The sequence below is a fragment of the Pholcus phalangioides genome, unplaced genomic scaffold (assembly GCF_987345545.1).
Source record: "Pholcus phalangioides strain wild (caught in Gottingen) unplaced genomic scaffold, Ppha-v1.0 ptg000019l_1, whole genome shotgun sequence".
NCBI classification, from domain to species: Eukaryota; Metazoa; Arthropoda; class Arachnida; order Araneae; family Pholcidae; genus Pholcus; species Pholcus phalangioides.
Window position 1 is genome coordinate 7,757,779 of NW_028301612.1, and position 19,911 is coordinate 7,777,689.

Sequence of the window (19,911 nt, forward strand, 5' to 3'; positions counted from 1 at the left end):
AAAACGTGTGTAATTCATTGAACATTGACCATGAAAAGCCCAGACGATACCAACAAAAATTTCCTGAATACTGTCTTATATGCCATTTCTTCTCTTATCCTGCTCCATCTATAGGATATAAAACCCAGGAAACCTTCAGGACATAGTAGAAGACGCAAAGTGTTTGGCAACAACTTCAACTTCGATGAGACCATGAAGTTGGACGAATCACTCGAAAATAGTATCAGTACATCGACCCAAACCAATGGCCAAAAGGTAAAGTCTGCAACGCCACCAGCACCGGACATCAAGCAAACTGGCGGGAGACGGAAAATAAAGGAATGGGACGAGAACGAGATGAGAAATGTTGAGTTCTACGACGACACCGAGCAAGGCGTTCCAGATCACGGGTCTAGTGGAGGAAGCGAAAAGATGAAAGATAAAATCCAACCTTTTTGGTCTGAACCTGACGAAGTTCCTGATGTACTAATCTCTGAGAAAAGCTCTTCTGAGAAGGAATCCAATGGTACGAGAAAAGTGAAAGGGGAGCGCAAAGAGGTGAGTTGTTTAAAATTCTCATGCTACTATGTAATGGTATGCAGGGCATAAATCTTCTAGGCTATGGTGGTAAGATGCGCGTCTACCACCGTGTAGGTTGTCGTCAGATCCCAGGTTCGAACTGGGAGAGGAATATAGATATAAATATACCTATATAAAACCCTAAAAGAAATTTTAAAAATAAATTTTGATTTCTTCAAATAGGATTGAAATTAACAGAAATTGATTATAATAGCGTATAAAGGTATTTTATTCCGGAATTGCGGTTTTAAAAAAATTTTTTGCATTAAAAAAATTAAATTTTGATCGTCGGAGCCACCCCCCCCCCTCCGCGAACGTTTCTGGTCCGACAAATATTCGTTAGGAGGCAGGGGGCAGAGCTGATGACGTAATTTTGCTGACAAGGGGTCAAAAATGGTTAAACATTTGTTGACGTAATGCTTGAACGGTCCCTAGTTGTACCAGTTTCTGCTTTACTACTGAGCAATATTCCTGGAAAACGTTTTCGTTTTCTTCCAAATAACTACTGAAATGTGACTTTCTTCTAAAGTCTTCTTAAGAGATTGTGTTTCCACAGTTTCTCTGGCGGATTTGTTGGCACAATCACTCATTTTCTTCAACAGACTTGTTAGTATCACCACAACCAGGTCCAAATGTTGGCACGATCATGTTCCCCATGTCCCGAAAATTCACCGATAACAGTTTGGCATGAGTGAATGGACGAATGAATATAAATGCTCGAGTGAGCAAGTGAACGAATAAGTGAATGAATGAATGAACGAGTTAGTGAATGAGGTCACTCACTTACGGTACCTAAAATGAGACCCAACATCAGCTGCAGCTGAAAATAATGGTCGGACATGAATCAAATAGTGATATATGACAGTTACGAATTTACGGTAATAACTGGTGATTGAACTGATTGCTGCAGATTTCGATGAAAGTGTGTTCATGTTCAATGAAGTTGAGCTATTTTTTATGTGTTTTTTCTTCTGCTCAGATTCGAAAGGAAGTCTCAGATGAGGAGAGACAGAAGTCATTTTCGGGGTATGCGAAAAGTCCCGGCTCTCACGGGTTTATCGTACTAAATCCACGGGAGACTAAAGCACAGAGCAACGTAACGCTGAGCTTAGACTTGACCAGGTTCATCGAATCGTCGGTCGAGAGGTTCCAGGAGGCCCTGGACAAAAAGAGGAACGAGAAACTCCTGAGCACCATCTTCGCAGGGCTGTGGGAAAGTTTCCGAGATTCCGCGAAGATTTCCGTCGAGAACGGCGGAGACGACGGGAAGAGTCGCAGCAGCAGCAGCGCCGCCGCTTCCCGAACCCCATCCAGCAACGACGAATCCGACGACGAGAAACTGACAATCTCCGAGATGGAGGACGGAGAGAAGGGACTGGCCGATGCCATCGACGACACGATAAAACTAGCTTATTCCGACGAGGTCCAACACGACGAGGAGCTGAGTCAGAAATGGACGAAAGTGTCGGATTCGTTTGAGAAAGCGGCCCAGTCCCTCGGCTCGGCGTCATCTGATAAAACCAAGTCGAATGGGAAACGGATGCGGTTCGCGGATCTTTCATTCGACGACGATACGGTCACGGCCGAGGAACAAGCAGAGAAACAGCAACAGCAACCTGTCCTGCTCCGAAATAACAAGGTAAGAATGATTTCTCATTAGTGAGATAAATTTTCTTCAAGAGATGGAGAAAGAAAGCTAACCTGTACACGCGCATGTTATCTAGTGGTAATGCGTTACGCGGATGATGGTTGTTTTACACCATAACATGCTCGACTAGTGGCCCACGGAGTCATCTGATGTGTGTGCGGCCCGCGTACCTCAAATCTAATTTTGTTAAAATGAACACATTTCATTTCATACCGTGCCCAGGCTCTATCGACCGTTATCAATTTTAGCCATTTCCCCGGTTGAGGGGGCTGGACCACGCGTCTTCCCTCGTTGGTATGTTGGCTTGGGTGAGCCCTCCGCCGTGGCCAGGCACTGGACTACGTCTTCCCTGGTTGGCTTGTTGGCTCAGGTGAACCTCCGCCGTGGCCAGCCCAGGTCCTGGACCACGCGTTTTTCCTTGTTGACTCGGGTGAGCCCTCCGTGAGCCCTCCGCCGTGGCTAGGTCAGGTTCTGGACCACGTTTTCCGCTCATTGGCTTGTTTAAAATTAACGCAGTTGCACATTTGCAGATCATTTATGTGTGGTCCCCGATACAGTTCCACATCACTTGTGTGGCACGTGACATATTTTCAGATGGTTGCCCCCGCGGCACATTCTCAGATCACTTCGGCTACTAAACCACATAATGCCGTGGCATATATATATAACTATTTTAATATATATATAACTCTTTCATACCGAGCACAACTCAGGTCTATCACCATTTATGGGCGATTTACTACCCAGTGAGTTGTGCCGGAGGTGTAACAGTGTGTGTATACCCAACAGTCTGAGTGCATATGTAGTGTTGTGTTTGATTTTTTTTCAGTGCTGCCATTTATATTTCAGAAGGGAAAAGAGTGATGTGTTATGATTGAATTACATTTGTGCTTTTTGTAGGTCTGTTGCTCTCTGTGGCGAGACTTTTTAACGGTTAGATCGGCTCGCATTCGCGCCTTGAAGTTGGGAACTACAGAAAACCAACTTCAGCCGACCACCACTATGGCGACGGTGGGGTTCGAACCCGGGTCGTCTAAACTATGCCACTACTGACTACTGGTAGTCGCATTGACTACCGCGCAGGGTTAACCAAACCTGGAGTCTCAGAGATGGTATGGGGAACGGTCCTGGCCACCCATTCTGTGTCAGAGGTAAGGGGTGTTTCGTTAACCATTGGGTTGGAGAATCCATTGCACAGAAAGGACTCGATTCCCGAAAACTACAATGCAATTGAATGGGTAGGTCATGAGACAGGGCCGTCATTCCTAGTGTATTTTCAAAAGCCGGGGGGGGGGGCAACGAACCCCTTCCCCCCGCCCCCTCTAAATGAGGGGCCTGTCATGAGACAGGTTCACAACGTTGGCGCACGAGTGGCTCAGTGGTAAAGATGCTTATCAACGACCATGAGGGCTCGTTGGTTCGATCCCAGGGAAGGATATGGATGATGAGTTCTTTCCCCCATAGATCCTGAGGCGAGCACCGATAGTTCGTGCATGTGAATATGTTCCCTCGCCCTCTGTCAAAAGCTAGAACAGAAGTATAACATGACTTTCTCTATATCAGGGGTTCTTAACGCGTAAGTCGCAACCTAGAATTCGGTCGCAGGTGCTCCTGATAAGGGTCGTATACTAAGATACGAGCAGTATCACCCCCACGAGACCCACAATTCTAGCGAACAGCACCACCTAGAGAAGTTTGTCTTTTTGATGAAGAAATTTGATTATTTGCAAATTTATCGGTGTTTGTGGACCTGAGTCCCCTAATCTTTAGTGAGTCTCTTGAGGATTTTGGAGGGCCCTTTTTCTTCATAATCGAAATTCGTTCTCCAACAAATATATTTGTAGGGTCGAAAATTCAAAAACCAAGGTTTCTACCTGCTCATGAGTGCTAGAGACCTGTCAATTTTTCTCATTTTGAAGGGTGTGGGGCAAAATGCGATCATATATTCATTAAGATATTATTAATATTATCACGGTGTTTATTTGTGTTTATTTTTCAACTCCCCATTATCTTTGGTTAGAGATGCTGCGTCTGCGAAGAGAGCGACATCTCTTGCAGCATTTCGTCAGAGGAAAGACAGTTCATGTTGCACCCGAATCACGACAAGTTGCCTCTGGATGTCGTCGAGGTCCGTGAAGTCATCGACGGCAAATTGCTGATGTACACGGAGAAGTGCCCCGCATCCAAAAACGCAGGACGGCAGAGCTCTACCGAGTTCCAGTCGAGGTGGACGCAGGACGAGGAAGACCAGCTCGATTTCCCGACTCCGGGCAACCTCCGCCCGACCCAATCCGCGATGGTGAACATCGTGGGACACGGAAGCGATCTCGAAGACGCGTCCATACGCGTAATCTATCCTACGGCATCCTTCCAGCCAAAGCAGGTTCCATCCGGAATGCGTATCGGGTAAGCTCGGCATACGTTTGATTATTGAGATCTGGTCGCTTTTCAAATCAACACCACGAAGAAGACCTCCTCACGAAGCTCGTGACGTCACTGAAGAAGGCCATCTCACCTATAGCCATTGGATATACAAAAAAAGAGGTGAAGATTGCGCATGCGTCAGCCTGCTATATCCAATGGCTATAAGGCCGGGATTACACTATAAAAGTTTCCTAAAAGTTATTTTATAAAATTTGAACAATTCAACCAATACGGTTATTGTTGCATTTGCTCGAATATAACCCATGATCTTTATTGGCTTGATTTTTCAAGTTTTATAAAAGGGGTTTTATCAAACTTTTATAGTGTAATCCCAGCATAAGGCAGGTATTAGGTCGGTATTACACTACGAAAGTTTGATGAAAGTCTTTTTATAAAACTTGAAAAATTCAACCAATAAGGTTATTGGCCGCATTCTAGAAATTACGACCGATGACCTTATTGGCTGCATTTTTCAAATTTTATAAAAGGACTTTTATCGAACTTTTGCAGTGTAATCCCGGCCTTACACTATAAAAGTTTTCTAAAAGTCATAAAAATCAAGTCTATAAAACTTGAAAAATTCTACCAATAAGATTATCGGTTGCATTTGCTCGAATGTAACCTATGAGCTTTATTGGTTGGATTTTTTTGAGTTTTATAAAAGGGATTTTATCAAACTTTTATAGTGTAATACCGGCCTTAGTGAGATGGTTTTCTTCATTTCTTCAGTGACGTCATGAGCTCCACGCGGAAGCCTTCTATAGGTGGTGTAGATTAAACATATAGAGGATCATTCGAAAAAGTTTTATGTTTAGAATATGCTTAAAAGATAGCGGTTCATTGCATTCATTTATGTACATTCATATGTTGGTATTCCCTGTATTTCCTTCAGAAATTTCAGCCCAAGATCTACGCGGAGGTTCACGAGGAGGATGACGGATGTGAGAGAGCTGCGACCAAAAGAGGAACGGTCATGTCCTCCGGGACAATTACCGCAATCAAACGCTGGTAAAATTTATTTATTTATGTTATAACCAATGAAACATTGATTGCGAGCAAACATCATTAAATGCTTAACCACGGCCTCTTGGAGTCATCTGATGTGGCCCGTCTATTTCAGACCTAATTTTTTAAAAATGAACTGAGCGGCACGTAAACAGATCACTTAAGCGGCCCGCTGTGCAGTTTCTTATCGCTTGAGTGGCCCGTGACATATTTCAAGATGAATTAAGTGACCGGTCGTGCAGTTCAAAATAATTTTAGTGGCCGTGATGCAGTTCCACATTAAGGATTACAGTATTGCGCTCTGTAGGAAAACAGTCCTGCTGCTTTTCTTATTAGTGAGTGGACGGCGTGTCGCGCTCAGCGCGCGGCACAGGAAACCTGCTGCTCCTAGGAAAACCCGGCTTTAAATATGTTTTTCCTTCTCTTTTGTGCGTAACAGGTGCGCTAGACACGGGTTCTCTTTCGGAACCGAGAAAACCTGAAGAAAACCACGAGGAAAAGAAAGCATATGTCCCGACGGTGACGAACATGTGGAATTTCACTCATGATCTTCATCTGTCTGGCCGCATGGTCGGGCCGCCATTGGAGTAAGTTCCTATTCAGAACACACAGTACTAGATATTAAACTCTGTACCATGATTCCTTTAATCAGAGAAAAACGGGTTATTATTATTATTATTATGCATATTTGATTACAATAATAGTTCAGTATGGTTATAGAGTTCACTCTAGGATTGAAGAGCACCATTTCAGTGTCACCGTGAAGTGGCTTGACCGAATCGATAAGTCCCAGTGTCACGATAATTGAGTGACAGCTCCATAGTGGCATTCCGCGTAGTGATACGAGAACAAACACTCTGCAACAGGGAGCAAATCAACCAATATTTTGACTTTAGAATGCCTCTTGCAAAAAAGGGGTGTAACGTTGTTGACAAAAAGGAGAAGAAATATCTACCTTCATACTGGTATACTGTCTAGGTCATTCATGCTCAACTCAGGTCCTGCGAGCCAAATATGGCCCCGACGGAGTCCCTCCATCTGGTATGAACCGCGACAAATTACCAACTCCCTCAAACGACTTAACGAAGGAATATCGAATCACTTGAGTGGCCCGTGGCATATTTCCAGATCATCATTTAAGCTGCCACAATGGCACATATCCATATCACTTATAACCGCGTTCCTAAGCATAATTCCAAATCACTTGAGCGACTCGCAGCATGCCCCCCCCCCCAGTTCAAGGACGTGGATCGTGATGCACTTGCAGATTGCTCAAGAGGTTGGCGGCGCATGTCCAGATAACTCGAGCTGCTCACGGTACGGTTCCAGATCACTCGAGTGACCCACGCCACGGTTCCAGATCACTCGAGTGGCTTTCAGCACTTAAGCGGCCTGCGGAATTTTTATAGAATGACTTGATCGGCACTTGGCACGGTTTCAGATCAATTGACTGGCACTTGGTACGGTTTCAGATCACTTTCGTGGAACTTGGCACGGTTCCAGATCACTTGAGTGGGTTGCAGCACACTTACAGATCACTTGAGTGACTCGCAGCACACTTACAGATCACTTGAGTGACTCGCAGCACACTTACAGATCACTTGAGTGACTCGCAGCACACTTACAGATCACTTGAGTGACTCGCAGCACACTTACAGATCACTTAAGCGGCTTGCGGAATTTTTATAGATTGACTTGAGTGGCAATCGGCACATTTCCAGATCATTCAAGTGACTTGAAGCGCATTCCGAGATCACTTAAATTGCATGCGGCACATGTCCATTGTCCATATCACTCAAGCGGCTCGAGGCATACGTCTAAGTCCCTCGAGTGGATCAAGATACAGTTACAGTTTAACTAAAGTGTCTCGCGACACGTATACAAACCAATGAAGCGACCTGCACACTCCAAAAGGTTGAGCACCCTTGGTTGGAGTCAAACATCTCCAATATCTTGCTCGCGATTACCGCGGTGCTGCTCCCTGAAGCACCCAGAGTGTTCTATGTTCGTCTCTGATTTCGTGCACACGCGAGCAACGTCCCAATTAAATTCCTCGTACAAATTGCGTTAAGGATTAAAATCATCCTGATTTGATGCATATATATATATATATATATATATACGTATATGCGTATATTAGGGTTATGTCAACGGCATGCCCGTTAGGGTGTTCTTCTTTTGATGACGGATACAGGGAGTGCTCGGGACTAGTAAAACGGTTGAAGACCTCTGGTCTAGGTATTAATCGGTTTTTCTCCGAGCCGTTTCCACCGTGTCCGAAGTCTGAGACTTAAAGGATGCTATGCTAAAATATTCCTAAGAAGCGAAAGCGAAATGACAGAGATTTGATATACAGCTACTGTCAGCCCGCTCATCATGCTGACTTGTTACTTAATTACTAAGTATTTAATCAATTATTCATTCTCAAAATTCGATCGTACAGTTGCGTTGTGTTTAAGACAAAAAAAACAAATTAACATACAATAACCCAGTTATTAAACGCACGGAGGCAAGTTAGAAGTTTAAAAATTATTTAATAGAGAAGTTTAACACAACATACATCAATATAGACTATAATGTATCTCCTTAACAATTACTGATTTACGCGATCAGCACCAATGCAATTAACCTATACTGTATCTGAGACATTACACCCTACATAAGAATTCAACAATTTCCTAACTGGACATTACGGGTTAAGGGAACGATAGAGTGGTGTACTCACCCCAGTCCTCGTGTGTGATCGCCTTGCCATCTTAGCTGCTGCTGTTTTTCCCGCACGGCACTTTCTCTAGGGCGGCACTCTATCCTTTTTCTTCGTTATATTCCGCGACTCTCCACTATCTCTTACTCCATCTCTCCTACTATCTCTCTTCCTATCTCTCTTACTCTTCTCCTACTATCTCTTACTCTCCATCTTACTCAAGAGTCTGACCCCCTCTTACTATCTCTTTTCATCATCAGCCCCCTGATTTTACATCCTCTTCGGCTCCTCCCTAGAACCCAGGATTCGCTCCGTCTTCCAATTTTTTCTTTCCGTGCTACATTTCAATTTGCGGCCTCAAGCAAGGGCAATTTGATTGGACTTACGCGTGACCATTCCGGAGAAGATCGGTGCCATTCATCCCAAATAAAATTCGCCCCTTCCTAAATAATCAGAATGCCCACGTGCACCGGTCACCTTCATATCCATACCTAAGGCGACCCCCATGTTACAAGCAGAGCACAGGTGCTCTAATTGCAATGCCGCTTTGTATTGTATAGTTCCTCTCTTACGTCTATTTCATTATTCTCGCTCTCCCTAACTTCTCCACACCTACGCCTCAGGAATCGAATCTCATTCCGTTACAGCTCCTATTCACGTATTTTAGAAAAACACCCTTCTCCTGTCACCAAGCCTTGAGCATGCCAGGTGACGGTTATACACCCGTGTGAACGTCGTACCGACAGTTTGCTTGAGGATGGCCTATACATGACGATTCGATCTCATTCTAATCTCCTCATTCTTCAATACCCTCTCTCTTTTCAAGTTGCGTTCAAATTGCATCTTCCTTTCAGTGAAGGTCCCGAATCCATTAACATCCACTATTCAGGTATTTTCCATCTTACATTGTTATTTCGTAGCTTCATACCTTGCCAGATGAATTGTGCTTCATCGGCAGTTGGCCTAAAGCACGTTCTTCCTTTCTTACCTAATCTTATATCACTCGTGGCCGCCCTGCACGTGTTCTTTACAACTACCCAAAGTCAAGTTACCAAACACCAAGTCTCAATACCACACCTGTTACCTAGTCACCTTTCAATTAATCTTTTAAACACAAAATAATCCTTAAACAATTAACCATTTAAATAAATTAACAATTTTAACTAATTACCTTTATATTCAAATAATTACGAATAATTATGAGCGGAACGGACCCGCTCATACTACTTAAATGGTTTTAATATATATATATATCAATTTGGGCCTAGGTCTTAGCTTAGACCTAAGGTATCTATGAAGGAGAAAGGACTCGTCGTACTTCTTTGAGCAGAAAACTCATACTATATCAATATTTCGACGAATTGTATATCGATTAAATATTAATTTATATATATACAGTATATGGTGTTTGAATTCACGTCATTTTTTGTTCCTGACTAGTCTCAGATTGAATGCGGATCGCTGTGTGGACGAAGCGATGATGGCACTGATGTGTCCTTCACGGATCCCTCTCAACTATTATAAGGAGCTTTGGGTCCATTTCAAGACCAAAGGAGGGTAATTTATTTATCCCCGTACAGTTAACATTTATTATTTACGTATGATGCATACAGTACTTTGATCATATTGTTGCGAAGGTTCGGGTTGCCCGGTTGGTGTGTGTTTTTTTTTTTATTTAATGCAAATACAACGCCGTAACAGGCACATATATACAAATAATATATATACAATGGTAAAATATTATACAATGCACGTAAAGAATAATTGATTGTCTTATTCTAAGTATGGATAGCTTCTCGATTTACCCAAACATGTTTATCGTATTTCTTTTCTTAAACGTGTCAATTTTGTTACAATTTACTACCTCCGGGGGTAAGCTATTCCATTTATTAACAACCCTATTAGAGAAAAATTCCCTGCGTCACAACCTAGAATTGTCCTCCTTTACCAATCGGTACTGGTGTCCCCTTGTAAAAGCAGTCTATTTACGTTGTACTAATAATTCATGCTCCATCTTATCCACCCCGTTGAAAATTTTGAACACCTCTATCATTTCTCCCCGACACCTGCGCGTTCATCCAATGTAAACATATTCAAAAAAATAAAGTCTCCCTTCATCCAATAAAGACACACGTAGGGCTTCTCTGCAACCTTTCAACGAAATCTATATCCCTCAGTTTAGGTATATGGTCTCCAAAACCTTACAGCATACTCCAGTCCAGGACGTACTAAGCCTCTGAAAAGTGGAAGAATGACTTTAGGAGAACGCGAAGAGACCCTTTTGAAAGTGTAACCGAGCATTTTATACGCTTTTTTGACCACCGCTGAACAATGTTTAGAAAACCTGACATTGACTCACTCGAGTGACGGACATCGTCAGGAGTCAAGAGGCTGAAACGCGTGTGTCCAGAAAAAATCACCAATGACGTCGACTAACCTTTATGACGTAATGAATAGTTACGAAGGTATTATAAAAATCGAGAATTTCGTATACAGGGTGTCCTGTAAGTGCTAATCCGGCCATTATCCCATCAACCGTCCATCACAGAGGTAGGATTTCAATTCGAAAAAATTTTCAAAAGGCGTTCAAAAATTACCCTGTACCAGTTTTCAGAGTAAAAATACAGCGTAGCACAAAATAAAAAAAAATCTACTTTTTTTATACGCCCCCCCCCCCCCGCCCTCTAACTAACTTCAACATTAGAAAGTTGTCGTTCTGTCTCCAGAGGCCAACAGACGGCATTCCATGTTTCTAAGTGCAACAGTCGCTAAGATATTTGAAAGTCTCTCATGCCTTTCCCTCATTTATGTTGTCCTTTTTCAACTTTTCTCCGATTTTTTAATTCGAATATCTCAGCGAATATTGCTCTTGAAAACTTAGAATTTTTTTGTTGGCCTAAGGAGAGACAGGGCACTAACTTTCTAATTGAAAGTTAGAGGACAGTGTGACCGTATAAAAATTTATACTTTTTTTTATTTTCCCACGCACTGTATTTTCACTCTCAAAACTAGCACAGAGTAATTTTTGAACGCCTTTTGAGCATTTTCTAAATTGAAACTATACTTCCACCATTTCTTGTACACCTTGTCGCTTGATGAAATAAATGCCGGATCAGCACAGCGAGTTATACGAGTGCCTATGCCATAGTGTGTTTTCAGCTGCCTTCTCTTACAGCTAAAATTTATCCATTTCCAGGATTCCCGACAAAAGAGAAAGATCTAACAAACTATTTTCCCGATTCTCCGAAGAGATTTTCTCTCCTGGTCCTACCCGGATCTTCGATTGCCCATCGGAAGTGTCTACGGTAATCCATCTCAACCCAGCTTACAAACGTGACGACATGAGGGTGCGATTCGCCGGAACGATCCTAGCTCTGGCCATTCTCCACGGACAGAAAATGAGTTGCAAGTTCCCCGTAGCTTTCTTCAAATGCTTACTCGACAGGTAACGAATTTGCATGTTATTAGTATTAGTTTTCTCACAGCTCCGGTCAATCTCGCTGGAGGTAGATGTATTCCCCGACCCCACGTTCACTAAGGGAAAATATTAGTGGCACATAGGCGGGAGGGCGGAGAATCGCTCCTTCCACTCCCCTTAAAGAAACATATCCGCGTTGATTGGTCTCCATCTCCCCGTACGAAGAACCTGTATTATGCTCTGGTTCAAACATGGCATAACCTTTGTGGCTTACATTATGAAATCTTACTTGACCTAGTGCTCCTTGGAACCATAGGCCGACTTACGTGTCATTTTTAGAAATAATAATTAGTGATGCCATTACTATCATTATAGCCAACCGTGGTTTTGTTGTGTTGAAATATATTTTTGATTTAATATATGCATATTATATGCGTTTCAGCCATTTCTTGTACACCTTGTCGTTTTGGGGTGTTCTTTCAAGCAGACAAAAATTGACGTTCTTCCCTTCTCTTTTCTTCTGGATAATACGGTGATGGTAACCTCGTCAAGCGAAATTTCCCTCGAAAATTTCCCTCTTGACTAAATGTTTCCCACATATTCCGAAAATTGTGCTACCATCTATCTGTGGAAATATGCAGTCAAGTATTTTTCACTAGAAAAGCATTGTTTTGCATTTACATTTTTTCAAACAAATTTTTTTTTTGTTTGATGAACTCTCAAAATTTTCCATGCTGACCAATTTTGGCCAAATTTTCCCACGAATATGAGAAATTTCGCCCTAGTTACCACACACACACATCACTGGGATAATACCAAACATCTTATCCCTCCCCCCCCCCCCTTATCGTTTTGTTCAATACTTCTTTTTCTATACACACCTAAAAATTCCTTCTCTTGTTTTCTGAGGGGTGACGTGACATGGCTAAAGCTTTCATGATGTGGACCCTCACCTTATGCTTTGCTGAAGATACACAGGCTCTTTTGAGCCAATCACGTCCTTTTTCTCTCTTTCCCCCTAAAATTCTCCAACTTTCTGAGCGTCTTTCTTTGTCTGGGTCTTTGGGACTTTCCCGCGTGTAAGAGACAGTTTGTTTTTTGACTTGAACCTCAGAGTTGTTGTTAAAAATGTAGTTCTCTGAGAAGTGAGCCTCTTTTGGGGGGGGGGGGGGGGGGGGAGGGGAGTCGACTTGTAGTCGAGCCCTAAAGAGTCGTTGGTGTACTGTCGTAAATGTCTTTTTAGTTACCCACGAAATTATTATTCAAAATTATGTATCAGAGATACGTGATAAATTTCCAGCGGAACGACTTTCAAAAACGGTTCGTGGAAGGAGAATGTCGTTCAAAGAGGGTGAGACTCGGTCCCTCCGGACAGAAGTTAACAGTCTCTTGTAATAGAGATATAATAGAGATAACCGATATCCTTAACAGTTAGTCGTCGCACAGCTAGCATCTGAAGTATCATTCGAGAGCCTGAAAATATCCCGAAGTCCCGCAACAATGGTCCTTGGTCATCTACGTTGAGCAGTGGCATTCGAGAGCCTGGAAGTGGCCCGAGGGCCTGAAACCTGAGATACTCGGAGCACCGTCACATTCTCCCGAAACTCGTTGTCAGGTCCCTCAATGACCTCCCGCCCCTTTGGTCCCATCGCTGTTCCGGACTCTAGAAGATACTTGAGGCCCATTGGTAAATGATTTGTTTATTTAACCGCCTAATTTCTATCCCTTCCGGTTATATGACGAAGAATGATAATATTTGCGCTGATATAGGGGAGGGGGGAGTAATTTTTATGGTTTATTATTATTATTTTTTCGCTCGTTCGATTAACAAAATGTCTAAGTATTTAACTAGAAATATTATTTAGAAATATGTTATGAATAGTATTGTTGTGCATTTTACATGACGCTTTGAACTCAGGGATCCCTGGGTCCCTCTTAATTATGTTAAAAGAAGTGATCAAAAAATATATTTATAAGAAAAGAGAAAATATGTCTTTTGTGTTTTCACTATGTCATCAATGGTTCTAAACGTTTCTTTGATATTTTGTGTTTTTAGAGAATCTGGGAAGTTTGTTTTGGTCATGCCCATTTCTCCTCATCTCGGCCAACCCTTTCTTAACGATAAATTTTAAATTTAATTAGCATAGAAATAACATCATAACAGGTCCCCTCCATCTCGCCCCTTTTCAAGGATTTTTAAAACCAGGTCCACACCCGCTTAATTCCTCAGATAATAAAACGGACTTGAGCTGCGGCAGCGCTTGTGATCTTACAGTCGATTTTGGGTAGCCAAACCCGAAAACCGGTTTTTGCGCTGTGAAACTCCAACATCACCAAGTAACACTTATTATAGACCTGCTAGAAGGACGTTCATGTCCCTTGAGGTCAATAGTGTGTGTGTTATATGTCTGTATATTGTAAACAGGGTGATTCAGAAAAGATGGAAAAAACTTTAAGAAGTGATAGTACACACAAATACAAACAATTGTCATCGAAGTATACATGCAAGATTCATTGAGAGGCTGGTTATTTGTGGAGATGAAGATTACAAGGAAGAAAATTCATCACTGTCCCGAATCCCGGTCTCTCGCTTGCCGGATGAGTGCTCTACCATCTAAGCTATGGAAGCAGATAGAATGTTTCAACCTTGGAGCGTATATATATGTTGAAAAGCACAGTACATGGACGGCGTCAGAGTCAATGCTGGCCCAATACGTTCCAAGCTTGGTCATGGGCAAGTAGTGTGGTCGCTCCACTATTGACAATGATCGTCAAATGATGGAAGTTGGAATGCATTGGAAGGTTGGTCGCACAGAACGACCATCACCTTCCAGCCTCCATCACAAGTAAACGGAGCCTCCTTCCTTCAAAATTTTCCAATCTGTCTGGCCACACATTGTTCAAGAACGCTAATAGTCACAACATAGAAAGCATTCTGGAAACAAATATTAGCCAAGGAACATTCGTCCAAGCTCTACCAGTGTGTAACCAGCCGATGCTGCTGATTTTCATCAGGGGAAGACAAATATTGGAAGTAAATATTTGCGAATGATTATTGGGCCAGTCTGGCAAGAGTGTGGCCTCGGTTTTATGGTGATGAAGGACAAATATATTGCAGACTATTCGGCGCTTGGTGTTAATTGATAATAAAAATTCCTGGAACATTCCGCTTGCGAATGTAAATCAATAAATCTCTATAGTAGATGAAATTCACTTTTTATGGAAATTAGACGTGAAAATGTATCACTCAACTGAAGGAGACTCGAAAATAGCGGACATTTATGATTCGCACAAAACTACAAAATTACTAAACCATCAATTACATCTTAAATACACTCGCATAGACAATAGTTAATCATTTCGAGCATTCAAGCAAATTTAAACGTCTTCCGCATTTATACGATGCAATTGACCGCCATTATTTAGGGATCTTTTAAAGGTAATCTGGATGCAAATAAACATATACATTACGTCCTTATTTTCTCGGAAATTCGGTCAACATCCTTGCGATTGCAAAACGTGTCGAGAAAATTCGAGAGTAACTTCTCCCGAAAGATTTATTCAAGAGAGAGTTTTGTGTTGCGGTTTCGTCTCTCGTGTGTAGGAATGACAAACACTATTAATGACATGAAATATGGTCAATTGCTTACGAAATCGGATATGTCTCTATCTGTATGTCTCGTTAATATTCTTCATCAGCATTCGATTTCGAGGCTTGGGAAATTTTTGTTAAATTAGTTAGACATCGCTGACTGCGAAAACGGAACGGAATCGATTTTCGGGATTCAATCCGTACAATATAACAGTATTATAAACAGTCCAGTTGCATTAATATCCCCATAAGGTTAACATGTTTAAAAGATTTTAACTGCATTTTTTTCAGAAGTGATTGCGTATGCCCACATTCATTCAATACGGAGTGTGCGCGGGACATGTCTTACAAGTAATATACGTATGCACAATGTATACAGGGTGTTTTGTTAATGGACCGACCGAGAGTTGTTAGCAGGCATCAAGAGGAACAAAAAATGCAGTGGAACATGTTGCCGCAAACCACGTTGAGAGGGTAAAAATCGGGAAAAACGCATGCAGGTTTCAAAGTCATGCTGGAACGACAAAAAGTACAATAATGACTCAATGCTCAAAAGTATTTTAATACTTTTTGGACACTCTGTATACCTCATACCGTGCAAGAGCGAGATATCTCAGCCTATTTAGTAGATGATAGAAATTCGTACGGGCTGCCTCTTTGTTCTTTTCCTCATCGTGACGCTTCATCGATACGCTGTAAACCGGATTGTTTTTTTCCTTTACGTCTGAATGCTCATCTCCCTTGCTGCGGAGTAACGTGTGGCCTCGAGTAAAAAAAAATAGTATTTGCATATATACAAGTTGACCTGTAAGTCCCCTAATGCGGCTTTCATCTCACCAACCGTTCGTCGTAGAGAAATGGATTCAATTTAGGAAATGGATGAAATGTGTTCAGCAATCACCTTGTACTAGTTCTGATGGTGAAAATACAGTGTGTCACAAAATAAAAACAATCGAAATTGTTGTAAACCGTGTTTACACCCCGGTTGTTTTTCACCCTGTCCTAAACACCCCCCCCCCTCCCCAGTCAGAAAATTATCGCCCGGTCTCTCCTGAGGCAATAAAAAAAAATTCATATTTATAAGTGCAATATTCACTGGAATATTTGAATTCAAACAGTAGAGAAAAGTTTTGAAGGAATATCATAAATGAGGGAAATATAGAAAAATAGGAAAAAATAGAAAATATAGGAAAAATAGAAGCTTTGCCGGATAGTTTATGCTATTCTTTCCCAACTGTTCTCCGCTTTTTGTATTCAAATATCTCAGTGAATATTGCTCTTAGACACGTGGTCTTGCGTGTGTGAGAGAGAGAGAGAAGAGAGAGAGATTGTCTTTATTAGGACAATGATGAAATAAAAACTTAAGTACAGTTCGGTCTCTAAATACCTGTATGTATATATTTTGTATAAATACAAAAATGTATTGCATTTTAGATGTAAAGAAAAGGATAGAGAACTCATCTGAAGATGAAAAAATATTAAATTATTTATTTCATTAATACTGAAATAATATCTTTTATGAATTCTGGAATTTTCTTCCAATAATTCTGAAATTATTTCCTTTGTCAATTATTATTTCTTTTATTAATGGTGAAGTTATTTCTTTTATTAATGCTGGAATTATTTCTTTCATTGATTCTGGAATTATCTTTCATTAATTCCGGAATTATCTCTTTCATTGAAACAAAAATTTTTCTTTCTCGAATTAACTCTTTCATCAATGCTGAATTATTTCTTTCATTAATTCTGGAATTATCACTTTTTTCATTAATTTTGGAATCATCACTTTTTCGTCAATGCTGAAATTATATCTTTCATTCATTCTAGAATCATCTTTCTTTAATGCTAGAATTATCCGTTTCATATTAATTTTGCAGTTTTCCCTTTCCTTAATTCTGGAATAATCTTTCATTAATGCTGGAATTATCTCTTTAATTAATTTTGGAATTATCTCATCGATGCTTAAATTATTTCTTACATTTATTGTTTCAAACTCCTATTTATGCCACAAGAAAATAACGGGAGATTACGTGTGTTTTCACCGAGTCACATGATCTCCCAAATACAAATACAAATACAACGCCACAACAGGCAAAATGCCCAACGAGGTGACTGAGAAAAAGATGCCCATAAAAATATGGATGTCATATATTTCCAAAAAAAAAATATAGCAACCCAATTAAAAATGCAATCACAAAAATTATAATCAATATATACACATGATAAAATACTATACAATGTCCATAAATAATACTTATGGTTGTCTTATTCTAAGTATGGATAGCTTCTCGATTTACACCAACATGTTTATCGTATTTCTTTTTAAACATGTCAATTGTGTTACAATTTACTACCTCCGGGGGTAAGCTATTCCATTTATTAACAACCCTATTAGAGAGAAATTCCCTGCGACACCATAGCCTTGCATTGTCCTTCACCAACTGATACTGGTGTCCCCTTGTAAAAGCAGTCGATTGTCGGTGTACTAAAAGTTCATGGTCCATCCTATCCATCCCATTGAAAATTTTGAACACTTCGATCATGTCTCCTCGACACCTGCGTTCATCCAATGTAAACATATTCAAAAGATGAAGTCTCTCTTCATAACTCAACCCCCGTGTGCCAATAAGGACACGCGTAGCTCTTCTCTGCACCCCTTCAACCAAGTCTATGTCCCTCTGTAGGTATGGTCTCCATAACCTCACAGCATACTCCAGTCCAGGACGAACTAAGCTTCAAAAAAGCGGAAGAATGACTTTAGGAGAACGCGAAGTGATCTTTTTCCGACGAATGATGTTGCCGACAACGTTCTCAGCACTGCCAAGGCGAAGACAGCTGACGTCATACTTCTTCCAGTTATATAAGCTCGATCATTAACGCGTTTTAGAAATGAACAAAATAAATTTTCATAACAGCAATGGGTTTTTACATGACTTCGTCCATCTATCATTTAACTCACTAAATAATTTTTCAAATTTCTTTAATTATTTTCAAAAAAATTTTCTTTTATTAATACATACATTCGAAAAAAATTGAGGGATACATCGACATTTTTTTTAAATTATATATTAAATTTTTTGAACGCAATTTTCATGATTAAATAATGAACAGATATGATTGAAATATAATCAGATAATGAAATTTAAAAATTTAATTAATATTTGCTGTATTTTCACAAGCACCAAAATTAGTCTTATTCTAAGTCGGTAACACAGTACTTGTAAACAACACTATGACATATTGATCGCAGATCTTGCGTACAATTCACTAACAACACTATTCTCATGATCACTTTGGATATCCGATGTTTCACCATTAATTTGAAACCATTATCGAGAAAACTGGCGCTCTTCCGATCCACCATTTAGATCTGAACACTCCGGCCGGCAGACAAAAAAGCAAGTGATGTGGTGGAGCCATTTTGACACCACGGAAACTTTATCAGTGATATAGAGTGAGGAAAATAAATTAGAATAACATCATAAGTTTTTCAAACGCATGCAAACAACTAGCTTAAAAGGTTCTGAAAATGAGTTGATACGGATGCATTTCTTTCTCAAGGGGTGGCAAGATGGAAATTGCGTGGGATCAAAATGACCCCTGCACGCCCACTTAAGGGTCAAAATGTAAACCATACCTCTACTACAAAAGGATGATGAGATAAAGGCCGAATTATGATTTATAGGACACCCTGTGTAAGAGAAATGTGGCCGAGGAGACAACGGAAATCCTTTTTTCTTCTTGCTTTCCTGAATGTTAAATGAATATTCCGGTTTCAGAGATTTATAGCTGGGAGGTGATTATGAGTCCAACTTAAATGCTTTAATAAGTGCTCTGAAAAAACTATAAATATTATTTCTTCTCGTAACCCTACACCATCTGCCTATAATTATAAATCAGACTATATAGATTTAATATTGAAAAAAATGTATATATACCGATGTCTAATATTTATTTATAAAAATCCTACTTGGTTTGAAATCAAGCAATACCCAACAAGCACACGTCTCCGTCGAAGTTTTCAATATAATATTATACAATCTAAAAAAAAACATTAACCCAAAAGCAATTCATACATCTGGCTATATTATGTTTCAAAAACCTGCCAAATGAAATAAAATATGAAAACGAATTAAGAGCTTTCAAAAAACTAATTATCAATTATATTAATATTTTACTACAATAGGAAGGTACTTCTCGGCCCCCAGTAAACAGTGTTGTCACACCAAGGCCTTTGTAATATTTGTCTACTTGTATTTTGTTCAGTACTTGTTAGTATTCGAAAGTATTTGCCACCACAGAAAAATTTATGTTTGTATACTCTGGATGGATCAAGCGATCCCTTGCGTAGAACACTGTATTTATGCAAGGATGACGTCACTCTCCGCTACCATACGAAGGTTTCTAACAACTGGCTGTTGCGAAGATATATTTTGGAAAGAGAGAAAATTCAACTGCCCCTGCGGGGAATCGAACCCACGTCCTTTAACTTTCCGGGTGAACGCCCTAGACCACTAGACTACAGAGGCATTGAATCTCTCAATCTTTCCTTGGAAAATGAA